Genomic DNA, 5,838 nt, shown 5'->3' with positions numbered 1-5,838 from the left:
GGCTCTCAGGTGAGCGACTGGGCTGAGCAGGGACAGCCGAGGGCAGTGAGACAAAGGGCCTCCGCTCTCCAGGGCCCCAGCCCTGCCTCTGCCCAGAGGTGAGAGGCAGTGGAGCCCAGTGGTTAGGAATCTGGCCTCTGATTCTTGCTGCCTGGTACTGCTCCTGGGCTGGGTGAACCTGGCCAGGTGTCACCTGCTCTGAACCTCCGTTTCTTCCTCTGTAAAGTGGAAATAGTACCTTGACTGCTGACCTTACAGGATTAAGTGAGATAATTCACATATGGCTCTTTATACACGCTGGGGGGTGGTGGTGGATGTCTGCTGTGACGGTGACATTTTGGTACAGGTTCTGACAGCAGCGTGGGAGGTGGGCAAGGAACAGCAGACCCCAAATCTTCCAGAAGCTCCTAAACTCTGTGAGAGCCTTGGGTGCACCTGAGGTAGCTCAGGGCGAGGAGGCACCAGGTGGAACAGCAGAGAAGCCACAAGACTCATCTGGGAGGGCCTTCTGGGGGAGGTGGCCCAGGGAGTCATCTCTGCCCCTCGCTGACTCCTGGGAATTCTTGGACATGTGGCTCCCTGTCTCTGAGCCTTGGTTTCCTCATCTGTTGAACGAATGAGTAAGGTTCTATCTAGTGAAGCTCCGGGGAGTGCTCACCCCAGGCGAGGGGTGATAATTTTCAATTTGCCTCTGCGTCCCCCATCATTTGTCTCCTGCCTTCCACCCCCGTCTGAAGGGCAGGCCCAACCTGTCCTGAGCCTCTTGGCTAAGGCCAGAGGGGCACCTTACCCTTTGGAGAGAGGGCAGATTAGGGAGGAAACTCCCAGTTTTCAGAGCAGGGTAACTGAGGAGTAAGGAAGCTTCTGGAAGGCCTTCACTTAAGAAGGGCCCATTGAGGGCAGCAAGTGAGGAATATTCGGGAGGCAGGGCCAGGGCCTGAGGCAGACCCCGGGGCCACCTGGGGCACTCTGTGGAGCCCCGTGCCATGATGCCCACCTGCCCTGCCAGGCCACTGGTGTGGGTGGGTCCTCCCTTACTTCTGGTCCCTTCTCTGTTTCCAGGACAGAACTGTACCTGCACCAGCTGGCAGACAGCAGCTCCTTCGGCATGGGCGTGTGGCCTAAGGTAAAGAGGAGGTCCTTCTGGGTGTGAGTGGGTGTCTGTGTCCCCATGGCCAAGATGGGCGGGTCCCCTGTGTGGCTCGTCCCTCTGCCACTGGGGTAAGTAGTTGGCAAGGGCTGGTCACGTGGGGGAGGCAGGGTTGCCTTTATGGGGCCTGGGCTTGTCAGGGAAATGAGTCTTGTGCTAATAAAGGGAACCAGGAGGTGGTTTGTGTAGAGGTAAGGGCGCGGTCTCCGGGACAGGCTGTCTGGGTTCAAACCCCGGCTCTGACACTTACTGGATATGAGACCTCAGGCATGGACCCTAGCCTCTCTGAATGTCTGTGTCCTCTTCGGTAAAATAACAACAGAACGGGCGGGCAGGCTGAGGGGAGGACAGAGCGTGGCACGGCCTGCCCGCCTGGGCCACGGGGAGAAGGTCGGGGCGCCGCCCGCGCCCTCGTTCCGCTGCCTGGCGTCCTTTGTGGAGGCAGGGCTCCCAAGGAGCTCAAAGGCCAGGGAAGGACACACGGGACGGTCCAGAGCCACCCTACCGCTCCAGTGGTGCAGCACCCTCTCTGAATTCCTACTGCCACCAAAACACATCCCTAAGGCCTTTGGGAAGAATTGCTAGGACCCAGGAAGGCGGCCCCTTGCTGTGGTCCAGACTTCAGCAGCTGCCGATGACCAGAGGGAGCCAGCCGGCCGGCCGTGAGCAGGAGGACAGGACACGGGGACAGGGACAGCCACAGCCGGGCTTCCCGCAGCTGTGCCCACCGCCAGAACCAGCTCCAGCCAGTCACAGCCCCCGAGATGCCAAACAGTGACGGGCGAGAGGCCGGCAGGAAACTGACACCCCCTCACTGGAGAGCCTGCCCGGTCGGGGTGCGGGGCACCATCCCCGTCTGAACTCACCCCACAGCTCAGCCGTCTCCCAGTGACCCAGACGCGTCACCACGGCCCCAGGGCTGATCCCCGACCAAGGTCAGAACTCCCCCCAGTGTGACGGCCCCCATGCCACTCCTGTGGTGGAAGGGACGGCAGGCAGAGACCAGGAGTAGAGTCTTTTTTATTAATGGCTGCGTTTTCAAAGAACCGTTTTGTTACCAGGAAAGCTCCCCAGGAAGGGATTGCATTAGTGCAACAAGGGGGAGCCTTGATGCCAGGCTTTCCAGACACTTCCAGGTGGAGACTTTTGGCCTAGGCCGGCCGCCGGGGACTCGGGGGCTGGGAGGACACACGGCCCCTCCCCCGCCCCGACGGGGCGCTAAGGCACCCGGCCCGCCTGGGGGGGCAAAACCCCGTGCCGTCAGCAGGCCGGCGGCTTGCAGCCCTCAACCTGCAGCCCTTTGCTCAGGAGGAAGGCGTCCTGCATGGGGTCACAACCCAGGAAGAGCTTCACCATGCCCTTGGCATCCTCGGAGCCCCCTGGCCTCAGAATGCAGCTTCTGTAGTCCATGGCAACCTGAGGAGAGGGGGCGGGGCTGCAGGAGGGTGGAGCACCCCCTTCACGGAGGGTGTGGGTGTGGCCACCTCTGCTGTGACTCAACAAAGGGCAGGGGAGCAGGGGGTTCTGGGCAGGGCCCTCAGAGCCTGGCAGGCCCAGGCGGGCGGCACAAGCATCTAGGCCCAGGCCAAGGACCTCCGTGTTGGTCTGCACGGCAGGCCGGCCTCTCACCTTGCCACTCAGGACGCCCTCCTGCTTGAAACGAGTGTGTGGACCGTGTCCGCGGAGTACACCTCGCTGCACAGGTAGCCATAGGACTGGGCGTCGTAGCTTCCTGCCAGGTGGCCGAAGGTCGCAGGCAGGTGGGTCCCTGGGACACATGCGGAGAGGCTCCTGCCCGGCCCCCTGGCCGCTCCGTGCCCCTTCCCCAGAGCCCAGAGCTTGGGGCCTCAAAGCAGCCCTGTCTGAGTCCCCTGCCACTAGAGGGAGTATTGGCCCAACACTTCTAGAAAACGGGGACCTTGCGGGCAACTCAGTGGAGGGACACAAATCAATCTTTGCCGACTTTCTGCTGAAGCTCACGAGGGTTCACCCCTAAGCCTCTTACAGGGACAGCTGCCCGAGGCTCCGAGGGATGAGTCAGGGCTCGCCCTCCAGCACGGGGAGAGCGCGGGTTAAAGCGCTCACGAGGGAGTGAACTGCGTCTCCGCACCGACACGCTCGGGCAAACCTCGTCGACGCGTTCCGTCCAGGGTATGAAGCCCTCTCCTGCCTCTTCCAGGCTCTCCAGAAAGCACGTGCAGATACGCCCAGCCCACCCTCGGACTCCGCGGGCCACAGCTGGAGGGACCAGCCCAGGAACCCAGGCAGGAAGAGGCCAGAGGTCAGCGAGCCTCGACCAGAGCCCGTCAGTCGGTCCCCCTTCACACACCACCAGAGGATCCTCTTGACCTGGGCAGTAGCCGCCAACCGACCGCTAAGGTGGGCCCGGCGTGCGCTTGGCTACCTGGCGTGGCTGGGACCCCGAGGATCTCCTGGCAGAGGCGGGCATTGTCCTAGGCCGGGTCCGAGGGCGTCTGCGTGTGCAGGGCCTGGTCCACCTTGGCCAGGACGATCTGGCGCAGGTTGAAGAGGCCTGGAGGGCGGGAGGAAGGAGACGGGGGCGCTGGCACTGTGTCCAGGCCGCGCTTTCCAGCCGGGCGGTCCGGGAGCCCCTTTCCTTTCCCTCGGCCCGGCCGCACGGGGGTTGGCCAGCCGGGACTTGATGAGCTTGTCCAGCAGCTCCTGGGGGACGGCGCTGCTCGTGCCCCGCCGAGACTGGCAGCAGCGCCAGGGCTTCACAGGGCGCGGCGCTCCCGGCCCCAGAGCCTACCCTCTGGTTCTCATCCCCGGCTGTCACCAGAGTCGCAGGCAACGTGCCCTTCTTTTCGTTTGTCTTTTTTCCGGCCCTCGACCACGCAAAGGTGTGAAGCCCTGCCACTCGCTGCCACGTGGATGCACCGTGAGAACACGGTGCTCAGCGAGAGAAGTCAGACACAGAAGGACACACAGGGTGTGACCCCACTGAGGGGAAACGTCCAGAACAGGTAGATCCACAGAGTCAGAGTGGGTTCCTGGTTGTCAGGGACAGGGGAGGGGAGGGAATGATAACTAAGGGCGTGAGGGACCTTTTTGGGGTGAGGGAAATGTTCCAGAACAGGGCAGTAGTGACGGCTGCACAGCTCAGTAAAGTGTCCCCACGCGCTCCGGTTGCAGTCTGTGAGAGCATCGCTCTCAGGACAAAGGGCTGACTGCAGGAAGACTGAACGAGCACTGGGTCCTGGGCCCAGACGCTCATCTGGGGACCCCCCCCCACATTGGGAAGTCACTGGGACTTGCTGAGCCTCCACCGAGACTGGCAGCAGCCCCAGGGCCTCACAGGGCGTGGTGCTCCCGGCCCCAGAGCCTAACCTCTGGTTCTCATCACTGCCTGTCACCAGCCTTGCATGCAACGTTCCTTTCTTCTATTTTGTCTTTTTTAAAGGCAACTCTTGAATACCTGTATTTAACATGCAGGGAACCAGTCCTGACTCCTTGATCTGGGACTTCCAGCCTCCAGAGTCTCGAGGACATCCACTTCCGTTGTTTACGCGCCCAGTGCGTGGGGTTTGATGATGGAAACTGACACCGAGAGCGTCTCCTCGTGCGGGGTGACATCAGCGGAAGAATCCCGTGGCGAGGGCCTGCCTGAGGACCACGGGAGAGCCCGGGCCCTCCCCGCCCCCTGCCTTCAGCCCCTCGCCCGCACCCTCCTGGGAGCAGAGCTGGTGCATCGCTTGCCAGAACTCATGGAAGTAGGTCTCCAGCTCATCATGCTGCAACAGGGAGGGCGGGTTGGGCGTAGGCTTGGTGAAGTTGGCCACCATGGCCGCGATGGCAATCTGGCGCCTCCCGTCCTGCTGCAGGCAGCCCGGCTGCAGGCCAAAGCAGGCCATGTGCCCGGACTTCCCTTCCCTGGGGAGGGACGCGGGTGAGGCCCCGCTACCACAGAGGAGCCCCGGCCCACGGCCGACAGGTTCCCCCACGCATGCACCGAGGGTAGAGGTCCAGGTAGAACTTGCTGATGGATGACCTTGCCCGAGGCCGCGTCCCGGACCGTGTAGAGCCTCACATCTTCATCTTCGTGACGCATGTTGGCGCCTTCCTCCAGGTCGAAGGTCAGCCCCAGCAGCTCCTGGGAGATGCCCAGCCGCCCGCGCGTGACCACCTGCATGGGGAAGGACTCATTGAGCAGGTACTGGTCCACGTGGTAGCGCGTCTCCTCCCCCTGGTTCATGTAGTAGCGCAGGTCCTAGACGTTGATGGGCCCGTCAAAGTGCAGGCCCCGCCTCTGGCACTCAGCCTTCTTTAGCTCCAGGATCAGGGCCGCTCCTGCTCCCCGAGGGGCTTCAGCTTCTGGGCCAGCTCATCTGCGGGCGGAGGGGAGAGGCTCAGCTATGTCCCTGTGGCAGCCGCCCAGCCGCCCCCCACCCCACGCCCCTCGAGGCAGAATGAAGGGTTGGGGAAGGCGACCCCCAAGGGCTGACACAGTGGGGTCTCAGGCAGCACCACGTCCAGTCAAGGTCCACCTGACCCCCGTCCCCACTGGGACTCGGGGAGGCGGGGTTACCTAGGAAAGTGGCCACCACCTGGCTGGTCTTGGCCATGTTCATCTCCAGCACAGAGTCGGCTCGCGTGCTGAATCCCAGCAGGCGGGACTTCTGAGCCTGCAGCCTTACCAGCTCCCCGAGGATCGCGCAGTTCTCCTGGAA

At 62.9% G+C, this 5,838-nt stretch overlaps 1 pseudogene across 1 annotated transcript; it reads right to left on the bottom strand.

The window, feature by feature from the left end:
• Positions 1-2,410: 2,410 nt before the first annotated feature.
• On the bottom strand, positions 2,411-5,838 carry LOC309621721 (thimet oligopeptidase-like; annotated as a pseudogene). Its single transcript has 7 exons — positions 5,697-5,838; positions 5,121-5,496; positions 4,846-5,041; positions 3,790-3,841; positions 3,555-3,683; positions 2,780-2,918; positions 2,411-2,566 (listed from the first exon to the last, which is right to left on the bottom strand). The product of its transcript is annotated as a thimet oligopeptidase-like (transcript).

The sequence above is a fragment of the Balaenoptera borealis genome (assembly GCF_965194805.1).
Source record: "Balaenoptera borealis genome assembly, contig: HAP1_SCAFFOLD_924, whole genome shotgun sequence".
Lineage (NCBI taxonomy): Eukaryota > Metazoa > Chordata > Mammalia > Artiodactyla > Balaenopteridae > Balaenoptera > Balaenoptera borealis.
Note: the sequence above shows the minus strand (reverse complement) of the source record. Positions and strands in the feature narration are given on the sequence as shown.